This window comes from Antennarius striatus, chromosome 4, assembly GCF_040054535.1.
Source record: "Antennarius striatus isolate MH-2024 chromosome 4, ASM4005453v1, whole genome shotgun sequence".
NCBI lineage: Eukaryota > Metazoa > Chordata > Actinopteri > Lophiiformes > Antennariidae > Antennarius > Antennarius striatus.
In genome coordinates, this window is record NC_090779.1 from 18568787 (window position 1) to 18591141 (window position 22355).

Genomic DNA, 22355 nt, shown 5'->3' on the forward strand with positions numbered 1-22355 from the left:
TCCATCTGTGACGACAGGTTTGTTAAGCGCTACGACACATCAAGATATCTTTAACAGTAGGAGGACATAATTCAATGAAATTCTCATTAGACGCTGTAAGGGCCCTAAAGGTGTGTATGTCATAATTGGTTTCCCTATTTGGCTGATATTTTTAACATTTCCAGGCACATTAGAACTTATACAATTTTTCACGTCATTCTGCTATTATTCTGCCATGATAGAGGTTATGATCTATTCACATCGGCATAAATTGAGATTTTCCAGGAGCGGGGGCATCGTTGTCCTTGGACACAACCTGCCTAGTGTCACAGTGGTATGAAATGGCCCGCTATTATCCTTGTCAACTTGAGTTGGGTCCTGCGATGAACAAGTAACTCGTCCAGGGTTCACTGCCTCTTGTTCAAAGGTGAATGGATTGAAACAAAGTTGGTAATTTCTAATACTTTATTATTTTATTATTTTAAGTGTCATCATCAGTGTTTTTAATATGCAGAAATATTGACCCACTGAAATACTACACTTTTTCACCTGTTATTTCACAAGCAGTCCAAAGTCACACAGACAGATGCTCCTAATGTCGTGACTGCAGATAAGCGAGGGAGAGCAATTATTTCAACCGTTCTTACATTGTTCGCAGAACTGCTCACACATCCTCTCCGTCTGCTGACCCTGAGCTACATCCAAACCCCATTGTCTCACGCAGATATGCAACTAACAAAAATTAGAGTGAGGAGTGACATGTATTTTTTTTCTCTTTTCCAGTGAAATGTGTCCATGGCAGAATGTGTATTCCATTTATATTTCATGCTGTTGTTTATTTATCCTTTTAAATAATAGTCAAAAGTGAGCTCAATTCCCACATTCATTTTCAGGAACTAATAGCTCATTCATTCATTCATTCATTTTCTGACCGCTTCATCCGCTTGCGCGGGTCACGGGGAGCTGGAGCCTATCCCAGCTGGAATAGGGCGTGAGGCGAGGCAAACTCTGGGCGCGGAGCAACACAGAGACTTACAACCACGAACACACTCACTCTACCGGGCAATTTGGAACGGCCAATTAACCTGAAGCGCATGTTTTTGGAGGTGGGAAAAAAACTGGAGAACCCACGCATGGGGAGAACATGCAAACCCCACACAGAGCGGGATTCGAATCCGGACCCACTTTGTTGTGCACAGACAGCGCTACCCACTGCGCCACCGCCACGGTGCCGCTCACTAATAGCTTATTGAATATGAATATTTTGTGATGATCATATAAACCCTTAGGCTGCTTGGATGGTATGTAAAATGACTGTTCTTTTGTTCCCACTGGTAGTGGGGATTTCTATCCTTTCAACCACTGATGTTTTAACTTAAACATGATCTGTGATTTCACACTGTTTTCCACAGTGACAATTTTTAGTACCATGACAAGTCAGCTTGATCCCAACAGCCTAGTGGGTGATCAACCATTGCTCTTAATGTGTGTTCCTGGATCTAGGAACAGTGTGCGTTTTTAGGCTCGTATAGGAGGGTATTCAGTTCATGTACAGGGCATTGGAGCCAGCTGGCAGCCTATTTTGGTGAATGTATTGGAGAATGAGTCTAATGCCAACTGGGCATCTCCTGTTTTACTGCTTTTTGCATGCATGCACGCACGCACGCACGCACGCACGCACGCACGCACACACACACACACACACACACACACACACACACACCCACCCACACACACAGTAATGGTTCCCATCAGGGTATAGCCATTCTGTTAAATAGCGGGAGGCAGATTAGGACATTTAATTCACTTGTTGAAAAGGCACTGGGGAGAACAACATTGCAGCCATATTAACCAAGGGCATGCAGACAAGCAGTACTGATATATTCTGTTCAGAAAATGTCTCAATTGTCACTATCGTGTCTGGACAGTTCTGCCGTCCCATGTGGTTTTTCCATGTAGTTGGTTTTGTTTTAGCCAGTCAAGTTTTTAGCATACCCCTCTCCCTCCCCTCCCTCTCTTTCATTATTTAGCTCTTCCTCTTTCTGTCTAAGTCAAGTTGTTCAGAACAGCGGTGTCTCCTGATGAAAACCCAGGGGAAATGTTCTGGGAATTGCTTTCATTTTATTAAAGACAGGGCCATTCATTTCTTTTGTATTCAGCAAGACCAGGCCCAGCTGTTTGCACAATTCAGTGCCAACTACCTTACAAATTGATCTTCCTCCTCTGTTTCTTTTCAAACTCGTCTTCCCATACAGCATTTTTGGGGCTATGTGCACATTTTTCAACTGTGGCTTAAGAGAAATGGAACAGAAATGTCAACAAAAAAAAACCCCAACAACAACAGGTAAATGTTTATTGATTGATGCCATTTTAATTTAATAAAAATAATGAAAACAGTATACCAAAGTTATTTCTATGAAAAGGTTGAGGGGAAAAGAGACCATGCACCCTTGATATTAGCAAGATGTTCTTAAATAATAAAGCTACAGTAATCCCTAGGAAAACGTGGCAACATCGTGAGTGCTCTGTAATGGAGAACACATGAGATCTTGCTTAGTCCAATCTAATAGCTGAGGGGGAAGTAGTGTTTATGCAATTTCTTCCAACTTTGACAGTTCATCCATCCATCCATCCATCCATTTATCTATTTGAAAATGGGTGGCATGCTGGCGCAGTGGGTAGCCCTGTCGCTGCACAGCAAGGCAGTTCCGGGTTTGCGTCCCGCTCTGTGCAGAGTTTGCATGTTCTCCCCATGTCTGCGTGGGTTCTCTCCAGGTTCTCCAGCTTCCTCCTACCTCCAAAAACATGTGGTTTAGGTTAATTGGCTAGTCCCAAATTGACCATGGGAGCGAGTGTGTGGATGTGTGTTTGTTTGCCTTCTGTGTGTGGCTCCACAGTGCACTGGTGTCGCGCCGGATTTTCCCTTGCCTTGCGCCCAAATCCAGCTGAGATAGGCTCCAGGTCCCTGTGACCCACAACAGTGGATAAAAAGGTGAAAAGAAAATGGATGGATGGCTCTACTTGAAGATGAGATGATCATAATCATCTCATTTTCAGACACTTACCTGAATCCAGGTCAGAGGTTTACACTGGGGTCTATCCAAATGAACAACAGGGGGTAGGTGGAGTATACCCACTGGCTCATGGCAGGGTCACATAAGTAGACATTCACTCTTGCAGACATTCACACCTACGGTCAGTATAAAGTGGCCAGTCCGCCTATGGCCACAGGTGTAATAAAACCCAGGACCTTCTTGATGTAAGGCTACTATGCTGCCCTACTTTAACAATTTATTTGATTTACAATTGTTAATGAATGACATTGAAAAGAAGATATGTGTAATTTTTTTTCTATAAGCAATAAAGCACTTAAATATGTGACAGATCCTAGCGTTTTCTTTTTTGCCGCATTTTTTGGTACATTACAGTTCATAAGTACTAAATCACTATAGCTGAGGTACTTCTTGTTTGAAAGACTGTAACGTGAGAACATCAAATTCAGAGATTTTTATTAGTGGAGGTTAACCAATTAATCATCTTGGATGATTAATTGGTGTCAGTACGATGTTTTATGGAACTTGGCTCAGATATGAGCTGACAAGCTGCCTTGCTGGAGAGAATTTTTCCCTCATTATAAAGCAGGTGTTTCGAATGAAATTACCAATATTGATTGAAAATAAACATTTTTGTTTTAGTTTGATATTCAGTTCCAAATGTATTTTACTGGTATCTTTTTACTTTGGATTTGATAGTGATCCAGATTTATTACTTTACGTATACACATACTTCACATTACATATACATTCATGTCAGCAATGGTTCAGTTTCTAATATGGTTGAATCTTGAGTATTTGCGACAGTGTTGACAAATTCTGCAATCGTGGCTTTCTTTTTCACTAACCTATTGTTGTTATATCCACCATTAAAAATCTACCATTCGGTTGACATTTATTTATGCTATAAAGGGTGGCCCAATCTCCAGAACTGTGGCAATAAACTGTCACAAACAGTAGTATACTCCTTTCCTCAGTATAGGCTTCTAATTGGCTACCTTGTCAGTGTTTGGTTTCTCTGTTTCCACCAATTACAAACAATCACACATTACCCTTTTCCTAAACGGATAGACTGCTTGTCTTAGCTTGGTTTTCTTTCTCTCTCAGACCATCAGCTCATCAAACTCTTAAATTCTCGTACTGACAAGCTACATTTTGCTAGATACGCATCCTTGTACATCCTTATAAGAGATTTTATTAGACCTGACCGAAATAACGCAATTACCATTTTCTTTCCTATATCAGTATTAAATTAAAGGGGTATTGCAAGCAACACTTTGTCTATTGCAAGCAGCACTTCTTCTTTCGGCTTTTCCCTTCAGGGGTCGCCAAAGTTGCCTCCATCTAACCCTGTATTCTGCATCCTCTTCTCTCACACCAACTACCTTCATGTCCTCTTTCACTATATCCATAAACCTCTTTGGTCTTCCTCTAGGCCTCCTGCCTGGCAGCACTGGGGAGATGAAATATCCCATTGCAATTCAAGGGTCCAAGAAATATTCCATTGCTGTTCAGGGTTCAACCTGTCAATACACTACCTTTACACATAGCCTTTCAATACAATTTGGGAGTTCAGGATGGAGTTGCTGAAAGTAGTACCTGACAAGTGCATAGCTTTGACCTTTCATGGTAGGTCAAAGCTATGCACTAGCTTTGACCACAGATCAAAGCTTGTGCATAGGTACATCAAAGCACTAGCTTTGATCTATGATCTTACTCACACTGGCCTTCTCTCTCATATTTCTATCTTATCCGGATCCTGAGTGTACAAAAGTTGAAATTGGACCTTGACCTAGTCAAGATCAGCATGTCATTTTCATCCCCTTTGCTGTCCAAGTAATCTGTTTTTTGTTTCATCTTTCTATCTGCAACGGTCGCAAAGAAATTTGGTGAATATATGAACAAACAAACGAACACACGAACAAACATGAACACTGCCAATTATGATACATCACTGCTTTGAAGCAGGATGTAATATTTTTTTTTACTGTCTTTGTTAAACTTGGCTCAAGGAGTGCAAAAAACCAAGGTTTTTCCTTTTGTAAAAGATAAGAGAAAATCACCTACCAGCCCCCTTCAAGGGGCTAATTAATGCACTGTGTTCCATTTGTTCTATTTACAAAGGAAAATGAACAAGCCACAATTTTAAATAGTAAAAATTTCTCTTGTTAGGCTAGACTAAGCAAATCCTCTATAATCTGACAGGCTGCATTACAGCAAGCAGCAATCATGCAGGTGTGTAAAGATCAGAAAGTATACTGGGTTTTAAGTCTCACCTGAGCTCCTTTCCTCCTCACTCTTTACATCACTATTTGTATAAAAAAACAACTTCTCACTACAAAGGACTTCAGTGAAATTCTGTTTGGAAACATGATTTCAGTGAAATTAACATGATCAGAGAACCCATTTTAATTAATTATATAATTGCATGTTTGCAAAGTTTGAGCTATGTATTTGCATTGTTGACCAATAGAAACTCATCTTGAATTTTCATTGGACTAAAAGTTGCACAACTCTGGCCAGGGTGGCATCTGCTCACAAGAGATACAATAAATACACCTAACACCTAACAGTGACTGGCACAGCCAAAAGCCATTGCATAAATTACATAATTAACATAATGACATAATTATAACAACAGAAAAACAGAAGAACCTAACATAAAAACAAAGCATAGGAACATGAAAGAAGAAAGAAAGCATCAGATGTAGACGATGTAGGATCAGAACACGTAGATGACCCGAGCTGTAAACTGACACTAAGGACCCCCACAAAATATCCCACAGGGCATCCACAGTGCGTCCCAGGCCCCCCTAGTCTATCCCTTCTCAGCCAACCTTGATGACCCTGCAGCTTCGGCCCCCCTCCATCTGAGAGTGTGGTTGTGCCCCCTGATGGCACGGAGCGCAAAGGAAGTCCTTAGTCTCTCAGTGGAGGAGCTTGGTGACAGCAGTCTACTAAATATATTAAGAATCACCACAAATACTTTGTTCAAATGAGATGAATACAAATTAAGTTTTTTGGAAGTAAAACAAACCCCTAAAGGTTCTCTAAATATAAAACTGCAAAACTACAGGGTCGTGTACTACAGTCCAAAAAAACTCAGTGTTGCATATGGTCTGCTATAGCCTTGTTTTCCTCATTGCTGGATGTGTTGACTAATTAATACAGAACATGATGCAAGACACATGCAATACATTTAAGTTAAAATAAAAGCCTTGATCATTTATAAATGTTATCTCGTATTACCCCTCCATAAATCCTCATGGTATATGGTTACAAAGAATAAGTTCCGCAACACTCAGGGGGAGAGTTGACTGCTTACAAGTCCTTGTTGAGTCATAAAAAGTAGTCATTTGGACATCTAGTTTGAGAATTATGGTCAAAACACAAGAAATTCCCCTCCAAGGACAGACAAGAACCAAGGCAGTCAGAGACAGCAACATCCCTGTGAAGGGTGGGTCAGGGTACCGTGAAAGTAGTACCTGACAAATGCAAGGCTGTGACCTTTCAGGGTAGGTCAAAACAGACCTACTATCTTTCAGGGAAGGTCAAAGATATGCACTAGCTTTGGCCATAGATCAAAGCTAGTGCATAAGTAGATCAAAGCACTAGCTTTGATCTATGGTCTTACTCAAACTGGCCTTCTCCCTCGTCTTTCTCTTTCAGTGGTTCTTAACCTTGTTGGAGGTACCAAACCCCGGCAGTTTCATTTGCTCACTCACTGAACCGTTTTTTAGTAAAACTTTTTTTTTCATATTTAAGACACAAGTATATGTTTCGGTGCGTTTAATGAACTGTGCATTTATGTCACCTTTTTTCAAAGAACAAAACCAAGACAATGCATGAACTCACATGATATTACCTATCTGCAAATCAGTGTGAGTTCTGCTGTTGTTATTGAGAGACCAGTTCAGATATGCTTGGTTTCACATTGGCAAGTGCTACTCTTACGCAAACTATTTTTTTTCTTTTCCATGCAGCTTAAGGAAGTGTTCCTTTATTTTTGATGGTGCGGGACTAGAATTGCTTAACTTGACATTGCAAATCATGCAGATTGGAAGCTGACTCCCATCATGTTCCGTTATACATGTAAATCCATGTTGCACATATTCATCTGACCACTTTCTTTTTTTGCTCGCAATAGTTACTATGAATTAAAATATTAAGAAAGCAATCAGATGACGTACCATCCTGACAGGCATAAATCAACTACTGAGCGTGCAAAATCCCATGTAGCACAGGTAGCCTAATTGATGTAGAGTGATCACCTGCAGCCAGTGATGGCTAAGGGGGGCGTGTCATCACGAATTGACACGGTGTGTCAAACATACACAGTGATTCCTGTATGTTCGGCGGAGGTCCAGACAAAACACCCGGCGTAATGTGTTGACAATGTGTCAGGTCTTTTGTCTGGATCTCTGTCTCCACCGAACAACTGAGACTGACTCACCGAACCCCTAGGGTTCAATCGAACTGCTGTTCTATCTTATCCAGTTCCTGAGGGTACAAAAGTTGAAATTTAACTTTGACCTAGTTTTTTCAAGTTTCCTAGTTTCATCTCATTTTCATCCCCTTTTGCCACCCGAATAATCTGCTTTTTGTTTCATCTTTCTATCAGCAACGGTTGCGAAGATGTTTGGTGGACATACGAACGGACGAACACACAAACACTGACAATTATAATACATCACCACTTTGAAGTGGGATGTAATAACAGCTTCAAAACAGTTTGTAAGATAATAAAATGTTTTTGGTAATGTTACTTACACAAATCCTTGTTCATGAGCATGGATGAAACTCACAGATTATGTTTTTTCATTTCATTATGAAACTTATTTTGTCAACCTGAACCTGCACATCATTAGTAAATATATTGATGCAATGCCATTCTGTCCATGCAGAATGTTTTCATTTTGGATTGACAGAGACATATGGCTTTGACTCAAATCAAAATGAAAATCTCAATCATCTAAATGAATGCTAGAATTTGCTCTCTTGCCATTATAAACACCATATGCTTCCATATTTGTGTGTAAATATTGTATTATGATAAACACAATACAATAAAAAATCTTCATTAAAAACGCTCGGACATTCATTATCTATAGTTTGAATATGAAAACTATGTAAGACCATTCAGTTATGTTTACCGTACTCAGCATCCCGCTGTCTTTCGGAAAGGTTTACTGCTGGACCAACTCAGCAGTCCGTTCAAGGACAAAAGAGGTTGTTAAGTAAATAATTTACTCTCAGCAATTGTTGCCTTTTGTTGGCTCCCCCTCGGTCTCTGCTAGGGGCCTCTTCTGAGACATGGGTTGTTTTCAAGTAACAGGCGGTGAAAATGGACATCTCATTATTTTTAATGGGTGTTTGAGATGGGCTCCATTTCAGTGGTGTGCCGTCATTTAGATATCTGGTCAGAGAGTGGGATAAAAGGAAAATGGATGAGGAACAGAGGGAACACATTTCTCCATTGTGTTGGAGGTGTGCACTAACTGTTGTTGCATCCAGGAGAATGTCTAAATGTGTGTTTACTTTGATCAGTGGCGCTGACAGAAAGAGGCAGAGAACAAGGGAGAGGAGTAATAAATAGAAGGAAAACTCCACTTTTTCAATGAAACGTAACCGTGTATGCCTCTACATGTAACTCAGGCGGCCACAGCACATGCTAATTGTGATCATTTTTCAATCGACATTAGTCAGTTGGCCAGTGACCTCATCTTTAAAGTGCCACTCCACAAACACAGTGTTTAGGTACACATATCTTCTATAACCCTGGAGCTTCTACCAGCCTGAACAAAATGACATTTTTCATCTTGTTTTCCATCTAGATGACTTTTAATTAAGTCTCTTTGCTGTGTTCCCCGTGGCTGCTCTAATCAGACCACAGGAGCACTGTCTCTTTCTTGCTTGTTTCATAAGGATTCCCACAGCATCTGTTGGCCCCCTGTGTCCTTGGAACACCCTCTCTGCCAGTCTTCCCACACACTGGGAGAGACACAAGAACATGGAACCCAGCATGGGCATTTCAATACAGCAAAAGACAATCAGTGGGTGGTTGTCATATCATTGATTAAGATTGGTGAGGTTATTCTGCAGGACCAATATGCACAGATGCTCCCTGATAATGACCAGGCTGAAACAAACTGGACTTCTAATTTATAAATTGAGACATGTTGAGAAATATCTTAAGAAATTAATGCTTGCTTTAATATCAGTTTTCAAGATTATCTCTGATTTGTTTTGGGTGTGTAGCATATGCAAGTTATTTTAGTCAACTATCGGAGACAGATACAGCTGTTCTGTTAAGTGTAATAGCGAAGCCCAAAAGTACTTCCAAGTCAAAATAACATTTGATTTGGTAAAATGTATTATTTTCACACTGAGACCTAAGAAGGACCAGACAGTGGCCGAGTGGATCATGCTCTTGTCTCACAGCAGGAAGGTTCTGGTGTCGAGTCCCTCTGTGCAATTTGCATGGTTTCCCCGTGTCAGCTTGGGTTCATTCGGGGTTCTCCAGCTTCTTCTCACGCCCCCAAAATATGCAATTTAGGTGAATTGATCACTGATTGATTGATCACAATTTAGGTGTGAGTATGTACATGAGTGTTTTTTTTTTTTTTTTTTGTGTGGGCCTGCAATTCCCTGGTGACACATCTGGGATGTACTCCACCTCCTGCCATTAAGCAGCTGGGAAAGGCTCCAGCAACATCCTTTATCCCCAATGCCAATATACCTGGACGATTATGGTCATCTTGTCTTCAAAAAGATTGATGGATAAAACCTAAGAAGCTCCTTTCAAGGTCATGGATCTACCCAGTATTATTTCTGGCATTTACAGGTAGTCCTCAATATACGAAGATTCGATTAACACTCGGAGATACAAACAAACTTGCACTGCCATGTCTGACTATTGTACTGCAGTTCACCTTTCCGCCAAAACCCCTGCCGAGCAGCACCAATGCGTCCACCCGTCTGGCCCTCAAGAATGAAATTATAAAGAGCAAAAGTTTACTGTGCATAAACTAATCTGAATTCAAAACAATCACATGAGTTATGAATGACGTTTAACAGTCGTGCATTTCCTTTGAAAATCGACATATAATTGGAAACGCCTCATTCATTTATTTTATTTTGATGACTCATCAATAGGTGTTTGGCAATTGTAAAGCGTTACCTAATGTAGAATGTGTAAAAAAACACATGAAACTGCAATCATTTTAGTGCATTTATCTCCACATTATTACACTGGAGAAGTGTTAGACATTTGTTACCTTGAGATATGCTCCACAAATTGTTCCTCACCATAGTAATCACTTGTTCTGTTAACAGAGCGAAGACAGGATGAGGTGACGTCATAAGCCAAACTTTGGAAGTTGGAAACAATTCGGAGGCTCACACTTGTACAGAGCTTGTAATAGTTTGGAGAGGAAGAGTGTCGTGATCGTGAGAAAATATGACTGAGATGATGGAGAGGATGAATGGAGGGAGCTTTGAATCCCCTTCACTGCAACCCCTGGATCCCAGAGAGCTGCTGCAGAGCTGACTAGATATGCCATAGCTACAACAACAAAAACATTAGTTTTTGTTAAATGACATTGAACAGTTATATTTTTGTAGCTAGGTTGTTATTTTCCCATCAAAAGCCCTTCATCACTGTATTTTTTGTTGTTTTATAGAAGACAATATTTTTGAGGTTACACTTAAAGAATACTAGCTTCAGTAATTGTTCTGCTTTTCACAGCCACTTAGTGTGCAGGACAAAAGTATGATGTGCTTTACTTCCCTAATTACATGGCTGTTTTGCTTGGAATTTTCAATGTGATAAAATGAAAGTTGGAGTCGAGAGGTGTTCAATTTCTAGAAGAAAGGGCATTGTCTTTCATAATTGTGTTCTTCCTATTCAATAAGATTAGACAAAAAAATCCAATTGGAGATGGTTCGTAGGTTCAGCGCTTTATCATCGCTCATTTCTCCATGCATAAAATGGGCTGCTTAATATCCACTTTGTTCTCCATTTATTTATGGGTTGGATCTAAATGAATTAATTTTGATTTTCTCTACACCCTTCTCTCTGTCATTCTTGGCAGAACAATGAGCAAATGTCAGGAATCAATATGTGATTAAAATATGTCACTTTTTTTCACCAGGTCAGGTACAGTGAGGATTCACAGAACAAAGGACATTTGTCTCTGCCTATACTGCATGTTAAGCAGCAAAATAAGAGACTGATCTTTTAAAACATGCACATCCTGTCTTTCTGCTTCCTTCTCATTACCAAAGTTAGAACACTTATTTTACGTGCATCTTCCTCCCATGTGGGGTTACCATTAATGGCAGACAGGATGGTGAGATGAAATGATGAGCTCTGACTTTAAATCACATCAGTTTAAGGGAAATTCCACAGAGACCTTAAAGAGTGTTTCAGCTTTCACCTGCTGCACCAAGCAATATCTCACAAATCGCCCACACATACACAACGTTTATTTATATTAGAGTGGCAAATGAATGCCTTTCTTACTTGGTGACATATTTAATGGAAAATACAAAATTAATAAATTGGAATGATGCAGAGAGGGGTAGACTATTTTTCCTGTTTGAATTATAAAACTGTGTATCAACTGCTGGGAAGATATATTGATAAGTTGTATGTGTTGCATCTCGGTTACTTATTGGTCTGAAGAAATATTTTGAGGTTAAAATAAAAAGGTGATATAAAACACAAGAGCAACAATGGCCAAGGTAGTAGTCGATATATACGAGAATGACAATGATAAATAAAGGTGCTATAATATTAGGAAATAATTAAAGATTCATTTGCTGGGAGGTAGAATCTAACCCGGATGTGATGATTTCTTAAGAATGTGACGTGGTACTAATAAAATAAGACAAGCATAAGCCAGTGATAGTTAAATGTTAACAAGCATATTCATGAATCGGATCCCTCCTGGCTTGATTTGAGGTTGGATTTAGATAATGTCTATCCTGAAGAGATGGTAAAAACTTTCCAAAATTTAGATTCCGTAGCTTATATCACTAAGAAGCTGACATATGTTAAATACTGATGTTTTAAATTTTCACTCTGAAATGGATGTAGATTTAATACATAGCACAGGTGTGTACATACAGAAGGGTAGAGCTCATTAAAGTGTTTTAGGCATCTTGTTGAATTTATTTATTGAGTTGAATTTACATTACTCTAAACAGTGTGAAATCACACTCACTCTTGGGTTGTTCTGTGAATACCTATGACTTCCGGTAAGCAGCGATCAATTTCTAAGGCCTTGAGTTAGCCAATGGCAAGTGGTAGTTCTACTTCAGACCATGATTCATGTGGTTTTCACCATACGTAGACACAGGGTGGGATTTGTCAAAAAACTGCATAGGTGTTGTAAATTCCCAATGTTTTATATGTCATTGTGATGTTTATATTTTCTGATGTTATGTTACATTTGCAATGTTATTGTGAAGTTCTAATTTAGTCAGGCACTATTGAAAACAGCCTGATGCGCCGCGGAGTCCGAGCGGCGATGTCCGGTCAGTTAGCGATAGTTAGCGATCGGAAAACAATATACATGATACACTGAGGCTGTTTCTTTATTCGAAATGAGTTGCTAACTCATGTGAGTTCTGTAATGCTGCTGAAAGTTTATGTAGGTTTTGCCCAAATCCAAACTGTTCCCTGTGTGGCGCCTCGCTCTAATCGGAGCACCTGTGGATAAGGGGGTTCCATCAAACAAATTACAGTGATGGGGCTGTCCTCCTGGCTTATAATGGGTGCTCAGGTATACTGTACGTAGGAACCAATATTGGCTGGGTTAGGTTTCTGCCCGGAAGCATTAACAGTTTTTTGAATGCTTTTTGAATGTCTATAAATGCGGTAAAGATAAAAAAATTGTCATTATTGGAAATAATGTTAACTAGACTGGCTTGTCTATAGGGCAAATACAATCATCCACTTCGGTTTTGCTCGTCTAACCCATGTCTCAACTATTCACAGATTTCCATGGAACTCAGTTCAGTAATTTTTGTGCGATTGAGAAAATGTAGAAAAATGTCCCACCTAACGTGATGATTTTAAAAAAAAATCCTGGATGTGTTCAGATCTAGACAAAAATTACAATTTATCCCCTGACCCTGGTCATCCGTTTACCAGGTTTTGTGGAAAGCCCTCCAGTAGTGTTTGAATAATAAATTCAAACAGTCAATGATCTGTCCAAGTTATAAAAAAGAGAAAAAAAAACACCATTTGCAGAGGAAATGATTGATTATGAAATTACATTGGATTATTGTGTTTTGTTAAAATTTTGTTTGATAAAGATGAAAAAGTTCTCTTACTGATTAAACTTCACGTTTTTTCATTTGCAATTTGGCTCATCCCCAGCCTACAAACATAGATTTTGTATTTAATTACCTTAGAAACAGGAGGACCTTCAATACAGTAGCCCTGAATCAAACAAACAAACAAACAAACAAACAAACAAACAAACAAACAAACAAACAAACAAGGGTGACAATGCTTTTGCATGTCATGTGAAAAGGACAAAAATCACCTATAAACAGATTAATTGCCAGTGATAAGGACAACTCAAGAAAAAATGGGCTATGCTCTTTTTTTTTTTCAAGCAAAGCCACCAAAAAAAACACTTGGTTTTTCTTTATTTGTATTGTCAACATACTGATAATGGTATGCTTTCCATTAAATTTCAAAACAACAGTCAAATGACTCCCTGGGATTAACTCATTGTGGAAGACTTGTTAATTTCTTCAGCAGTGGGATAACACAATTTATCTTAGCAGAACAATCCTGTAATTTTTGAGGATTTGTCATGTTTTTGGCATTAAATTTGATACAGTACTTGCTGTTAATTGAACTGCTGTTAAAGAGATACGCAGTCTAGGATAGGGTGAAAGCAAATGGAGAACAAAAGGGTGGGAGCAGGCAGAAGACAGCAGGAAATGAATAAGGATGATAAAGGACAAGGGCCCGGGCAAAGTTTATCCCCAGGGCTTGTACCATAGCTCTGTTCTTCCATTTTGAAGGTCCCTTAAGAAGGTTAGGGTCAGGCGGCAACCCAAATCAATGCACTGAGAAGGGACTGAGAGGGTCCATGCTAATACTTGCTCCATGATAATACCGCCTACTGAATCCCTGCTGGGTAATACCATCCATCATGCCTGCTGCTGCCACCAGCACAGATAGATAGATGGCTGAGAAATGCTCTTGCATCGTTTCCTTGAGTCCCAGAGCTGATTTTAATAAATGTGATAATAGGGCAGGAGGAAGTCCCTGCACAGTCTTTTTCCCTTCAGACAAAGAGATAAATGCTATGTCTTGCAGGTCTAGTGGGAAAGAAAGATGTTAATACATATATTACTTTTTATTTGCCCCAGCTTTTGCGTTACAGTGCTGATACATCACAGAAGCTATTGATTGGACTCTGTCCTGACAAGGGCTTATAAATGAGATATTTCATCATCATAAGGCAAGCCAACTCATTTTCTAACTGTGAGGCTCTTTGTCTGGCCGGTGTTGTTTTGCTTCAAGTTTAATTCGGCCTCATGAATAGATTTTTCTATGGGGCAATGGCTGAAATTATGCTCCATCTTGAGTGAAGGATAAATTCTTTGTTAGAGGCTACCCTCACTCGTCTGAGACACATTAAGCAAGTTCCAGTTCTCTTACATTCCTATAATTGTTTTCACAACTACAAATGCAGGAACACATTGTTGATTAAGAATTAGTCCCATTGCATACCCTAAATCACGACTCAAAGAAAACTTTCCATGCTTTAAATTGGTTGTTAAATGTTGACTTGTGAAGATTGATTGCAGAATGGATTGGAGAGGCTACAGAGCAGGACAAGCAGCAGAGCATGTTGCTTGCTGACTTCAAAGCCAGAGGTTTTCAACTTGGTGGGCTGGTCAAGACAGGAAACCCTGAAGGCAGGCAGGGGTGACAATGAGACGGGACAAGTGATTGTTATCACCAAGCAAGATTACAAAATGGTGAGTGTATGCAGAAAGCCTGTATCATATAGGTGAACATACTATATGCTCTGATGAAGCGTGAGGAGCTGATACTGCAGCACCCTGTTGAGCTGAATAAAATGATCAGTTTTAGGCATGAAGAAAGATTAGCAGGAGGGGGTCCTCAAGCCTACTCTATGAAGTAAGCTAGTGAAAAATTCTTCTTCTTCTTTTTCTTTCGGCTTTACCCTTCAGGGGTCGCCACAGTGAATCAATTGCATCTACCTAACCCTGTCTTCTGCATCCCATTCTCTCACATCAACTACCTTCATGTCCTCTTTTACTATATCCATCCTACGAACACACTTTCCTCCTCTCCTTCGACCAAAAGTAGTCAAATTTCCACCGGCACCCTGTAGGTCAACAGCACCGATGGCGGTCGCTGTTAACCCGGGCCTCGACCGATCCGGTCATAGGTTTGATTCGCATGTTTGATTTGGCAAAAGTTTTATGTCGGATGCCCTTCCTGACACAACCCTCTGTATTTATCCGGGGTTGGGACCGGCACCATAAGACACTGGCTTCTGTCCTCTTGCGGTTACATTAAGCAAGCTAGTGAAACATAAAACAAAAAAAACAATTTCAGATAATCTGTCTATGTTAATGTATACTGGGAAACTAGCCTGGTCCAGGGCAGGCTAATTGTCAAACTACAGCAAGCCTCAGTTAAGTGGTGTATTTTTGCATACCACAACTGTTTATGCAATGTTTGCCTAATAATTCATAGTTGAATTCATTAAATAAGGTGTGAATCGGAGTGGGAACCCCTTCTGTACTGTGAAAGCTGTGTACCACCCACATTCTCGGGAAGTTACTATTTACAGGTGGCGCAAAGTGCTCTAAAAATCAAGCACAAAAAGTGTTTTTAAAACAAAGAAACTGAAAATGGTTCTAGCTAAAGGATAATCAGCAGCAACTGGGTACACATATACTGGTGGAAGATATGCAGAATGGACTGGTGGAATGGACATGGCCCATAACTACTACAAGACTAACAAAACTACCTTATGTAGCTCAGCCTGTAACAATGAAACAGGCTTGAGATGAGCAAGTTCTCTTGAGTCACTAGGAGTCACATTAAGAAGTGCGTGCAGAGTTCAGCTTTTGAATCTGTACCAGTTCTGGCATAACAGAGATATTCAAGGTCCAAAGCACCATAAAAAACATGACCGTCATTGAAAAAAGAGAAGTACTGCTGAATAATGCAAGTGAAGATGGAGATCCAAGCACAGACAACCTTGTTAAATATCCCAGGGGTGATATATTGTTCACTGAAAACCTTCTGGGATTGTCAGACTCCAGCACCAGATGAGGAGAAGAGCAACAGTTAAACAAAACCATGCAGGAGGAGGTCTTAATGTTTTTTTCCCTGTCCAGGAAAGAGAATGTGCTGCCATGATGGAAACCAATTGCAGCATGCTATCCAACACTGTCAAAGCTGTCAGTCCATTTTGTGTATCCCAGGGACATCTTCAATATTTGATTTCTGCAACCAGAAACAATGCAAAGTAGAGGGAAAGCCTCTGTTCTGATGCTGCTGACATGTAAATGTATATAATACACTTGATTCCACAACCTCAGATGTTCCCATATACACAGTATTCAATTAAATCATTCAATACAACTGTTTAAATTGTTTTAAACAATTTTTTATAAGGAGTATAATTGATAAAAGAAACTTGTTTTTCAGTTTGAGAAACAAATGCTCATTGACGACTAATATTTCTGATTTAATCGATTAATTGTCAGAATGTAATAATAGATTGCTAAAATGATTTATTACTGCAGGATAACATCTACATTACGCATGTCCATTGGAAGACAGTAAAGCACAGAGAGAGGAGACATTATTGGAGAAATGAAGGAGACAGGAACAGGTGTACCAAAAAAGCAAAAGGACTGCATAGGAAAAGGAGAAATAGGAAGAAACATGGATAGAACTCGCAGGCAGAAGAAAGCCCTAGTAACTCTCCAAGGAAAGACAGTAACTTAAAAGGATGCATCAAGTAAGGAAATGCTGCTATGCATGAAGTCCTAGAATCTGTCAAACCTGAAAGCAGAGAGGCACTGATAGACCAATTATGTCCCACTTCAGAATGAAAAGAATTTCAGCTGTATAGGAACTAGTTAAAATGAACTGCAGCTTCATGAACTAAATTAGTTTGGAAAATCAATAGCGAAGTGCGACAGCATTAGCCATCTGAGCATGTGTTTAATGGAAAAAAAAACTATGTTGGACAAAAAGTAGATAACTAAAGTACATTTAGTTATCAAATCCCCAACACCACAGCTAAGTCATTTTCTAGTTCTTAAAATGTTGATTCACTTGCTTCATATTTATTGTCTAACACAACCAGAAAACTTCTTTATTTAATTTGCTTAAGTTGTTCCATTGAGGAGGCAGTCTTTTTTAAATAGTACCCTGTACACAAGGATGGCAGCCAAAAACAACTCCACAGAAAATGTAGTGGTGCAGCGACGAAGACAACACTTATTATAATTATCTTCAATAATTGTAATTTCATGATCTATTTATGGTATATGTTGACAGAACAGGACATCATTTATTTGATTATGAAGAATTAAATATTATTTCTGAAATTGTGTTTCAAACACAACAACATAATTCATGGTAAACACGTAGCACAATTAGCTAGTTTATTAAGGTAACATTCCAATTTAGGATAGGGGATATGACATAACTGCATGGTTGGATAATTAGTTTTCTAACTTGTAATTAAAAGAAATTGCAAGGTTGATCACAAGTTTTAGGTGTTTTTGCTTTGTTTCACACATTAATTACTCCATAAGCAGTCTTTAAACAATTTCTTTTCTTCTTAGCAGTGTCCTTCACAAGCTACAGAGAACATTTAAAGTTACCAAAGGTGTCCTCCTTACTGTAATTATTTTTAAATCTTTCTCTGTTCTCCTGTCATACTTTTCAGAACAGAACTTTAGAGAACTGTTCAGTGTTTCTCACCCTTTTGTTGTACTTACTATCCTCAATATAAGATTATGTTGGAAGGTGTTATTATGAAAAGATAAATTCAGTGTGAGCTGTCTGAGTAGGCCAGCAGGACAAATGAGGGATTGAGGCTATAAAAGAAAACATTCATTCTCATTAGTTCTCAGTTGAATTACTTACCCGTTGACTTCCTGTATCTCCCAACTGCACTGCTAATCACTGAGCTGCCCTTCAGCAGTTCTTAAGGCCACCAAAGGCTTCCTGTCTTGTTTTTCTCCTTTTTCTTCTTCCCTGCTCATACATAGTCACAAATGGGTACCAACATTTTTTGTCTTTGTTTTTGACAATTCTGCATTAGTTTTCCCTTACATGGAAAAGAAATATATGCTTGTTGTAAGATTACTTTCCTGAAAATTCACAGGTAGGTGTTGGATGATATAGTTAAGTTTTAGAATAGTTGCTGCAATCACATAGAATTATGTGATTGCTCCATACAAAACAACAAAACAACTCTCTTCAATTTTGGTTATGGATAGACTGACAGCTTTCACACCAGACTAAACAAAATTAAGTGAACCACAATGGTTTTCACTTGGACGCTGTGGGAGTACAACAACACTGAACATCATCTCAGACATGTTTTGAGTAATTGACTGCTACAATAAATACTCCCTCACCCTCTGTTCATTCCTCATAGTGCATCTGCATAAAGAATAATGTTTGAGGAGTATAGCTCCTTGGCATAACAAGTGAACGGTGACATGAGATGTGACATGACTTTTTCAACTGCTACTCTGTACCCTTAGCTACATTTACAGGAAGTTGTTTTAGCTGGGAGATGGCATGGTGGTGCAGTGGATAGCACTGTTGCGTCACAGCAAGAAGGTTCCAGGTTTGATACCTTTCTGTTCAAAGTTTGTACATTTTCCCTGTGTCTGTATGGGTTCTTTCCAGCTTCTTCATGCAATATAAATTGATGAATGACATGATTTTGGTTATATTATCTTCACAGTAATGGATGGAGTTTATTAGCGGCTTAGTATCAACACCTGCATGTCCAGCTTTAAGGTCCACAATTAGCAATTAACCCAACTGCACAGTTAGCGTGCGCCACAGGGTAACTATTTACTTGACTTAGCTGCAATGACGTTACACTGTAAGCAGAGGAAATAGAAGAAGGGAAATTTTACCTTGAGAAAATAATGCAAAAGACCAACAGGAATGCTCCTATATTTAACTATTTTAAGCTTATTTAATTTGGCGCTATTCTGAATCACATGAATATGAGCATCCTAATGGACACTGGACATCATAGCCAACACAGTGAAAATCAAATTAAACACAAATCACTGGTGGACTTCAGGCTTGAGGAATAAATTATCGCTGAAATAGTCAATCATCCTTGTATCATATTCACATATCCTTCACACACAAGCACTGAGGGCTCTTGGCCTCAGATACTGTAGACATACTGTATGACATTGCATCTACTTTGAGTGTTAAAGTAGGAAGCCAATAGCATTTGGTTTTGCAAATTGATGCAATATGTTTTGGTTTGGCAACAGGTCTGTGGTTATTAGAGGAGTTTTTAATGTTGGTTATGGGCTGAAGGGGCCAAATGCCAGAGATAATCCAATGCTAATTAAATTTACCACTGCCAGCAGTGGGAAAAAAAAACTGTAAGAGGGAATGAGCTACAGGGAAACAAAATAGAATTAGAGAGAGAGAGAGAGAGAGAGAGAGAGAGAGAGAGAGAGAGAGAGAGAGAGAGAGAGAGAGAGAGAGAGAGAGAGAGAGAGAGAGAGAGAGAGAGAGAGAGAGAGAGAGAGAGAGAGAGAGAGAGAGAGAGAGAGAGAGAGAGAGAGAGAGAGAGAGAGAGAGAGAGAGAGAGAGAGAGAGAGAGAGAGAGAGAGAGAGAGAGAGTAATTTTCTTGTTGATTTTCTGTCCATATTTGTTAGACATTAATCTGACTTCCACTGACAAGATCAATAAACTTCAGGGAGACAACAGTTATCATAAGACACACAGATATTTGAATGCAAATATATGGATAAATAAGTCTATGTGATTAGGGAGCGCCATGGAATCAGCTGACACCAATATTTATGTGTCACCCAAGGCATGAATGAGAAATCCTTTGGGTCATTTGCAGTGTAGCTTCCTGGCATAATCTTTAATATTCAGGAAGGAAGTGCTGCAGTTTTCAAAATACTGTAGGTTGTTAAATCACTGGATTAACATCCTACAGTATTTTGAAACTGCCTTCAGGAAGGCTGGTAAAAGAGATATTTGATCATCAGTCAAATACAGTGTATTTACTTGGTAAGTAAAAATATCTGCCCATCAGGTCACCTTTTCAATAATTATCCATGCATCCATTTTCTTCCGCTGTATCCGCCGCAGCGGGTCACGGGGAGTTGGAGCCTATCCCAGCTGGCATAGGGCGTGAGGCGGGGGACACTCTGGGAACAACGCCATATTTAAATTTTATCACACACACACACACACACACACACACACACACACACACACACACACACACACACACACACACACACACACACACACACACACACACCATCCCTGTGTTACTTTACGTTTATCATGTCAGACAAACAAGCACAGTAACCTCTGATGTATATTCACTATTCATCTGCCATATGCTGGCTGGTCCTCAAAGCAAAATAAATTCTATCTTCCACAGTTATTTCTGTTCTTGTGTTGCACATCAAATCTCCATTCAAGAGGTAATTTGTCTATGTATGATGGAGAATTGTGATTTGTGCTCAGTGATGCAGATAATTTGATTTATTTACTTTGAGAATTATCTTTCAATTTTATGGTTCTACTCATATTGATGTTTTCACTTATCAAATACAGTTAGAACTCCTTCAAGGTGTATGGGTAAGCTGCTATTTTCGCAAACCATCCTCCTCACTGCATTATTAGCTTTCCTGTTAAGAAAGAAGAGTTAGAGCTTCATCTGTAGAGCCAGTTATACTAAGGCAGGCCTGATCAGGATAACTCACCAACGACCAATACATCACATAGTAAAGGCAAACAATCATTAAACATAGTTTTAGAGCGAGATACCACATTTTCTCACTCCCAATTAACTGAATTAAATAAGGAACTTAATTACATTTTGACTCAACATCCTGATTTTGGGGAATTTTATTTTTTATTTTTGCTGAGGAGCTTGACTGAACGTTTACTCTCATTAAGGAATACAGGTTGTGTATTATTCATTTGTCAGATATTACTTAACATAAAATTGTTACCTTTATTCTCCAATGTAAATGAGTTTGCTGCTTACTTGATATCAAAAAGAAAGCTAGTGTATACATTTAGCAAAAGTGCTTTATGTTACCTTTCTATGGGCAGAAACCTTCCATGTGTTCTTCTTTGTTAAAATATAATAAGATACCCATGTCTGAGAAAATATCTAAACAGTGGGTGCAGCTATTGTCTTGTATTTCCTTTGACTTTTTTTCTATTGATGTCTTTCTATTGATGCTTCTGTAGTTAGATAGCGACAGGCCTGCTCATTTGATCTATATAGAATAGCACCAGCTCATAATGTGTTTGATGAGTTCACACCATCATGTTAAAAGCAAGCAGCAACTAATGAGCTACAGTTTTGAGGGACCATAGCTGCCTGGTGTTGTTTCCTCTTTGACTTATCTATTTAATTTAGCATTTTTAAACTTGCTTGACACTAAAGGACCAGACCCTCAGTGGTGCTTTTGTGCTACAAATTGCCTCAGGTTTGCTCACAATAGATTATCTTGGTGATGGAGTTACAATATGATCTACTAACAATAAAAAACTAGTGTTAATAAATTAATAAAACTAGTGTTCATGGATGTTCACTGGTGCTTTTAGTTGTCAGAACCATTTTTTTTTTGTTTGGTTTGGAAGACATTTCTCATGCCAAAGATATTTTCAAGAATGGCTTTGACCCACAATTGTCTGTTTGGTAGCAAATAATTGATTTTGAACTTGTTCACTTTTATAACAGCATGTAGATTTCTTTACATTACATGTTTAGTGCATACTGCTTTCCATCCATCCATCAATTTTCTCGAAGAAGACACGACTGTAATCATCTCGTCTACAGCCATTTTTCTGCTTTGCGTGTCTGAAGCCTGTTATGGCTGGCTACAGGAGAGGGGCAGGGTACACACATCGGACATGTTGCTACCAACTAATGTGAAACTCTAAAATCAGTTGTATATACAGTGGTACCTCTACTTACCAAATTAATTGGTTCCGGAAGAAATTAAGTAAGTAGAAAATTATGTAAGTAGAGACGCGTTTTCCA

General features: G+C 39.1%; 1 protein-coding gene across 1 annotated transcript in view; it reads right to left on the reverse strand.

The window, feature by feature from the left end:
• cdh13 (cadherin 13, H-cadherin (heart)) overlaps positions 1-22355 on the reverse strand; it is a 370468-nt gene that overhangs the window by 15499 nt on the left and 332614 nt on the right. The gene's annotated exons all lie outside the window — the stretch shown is intronic.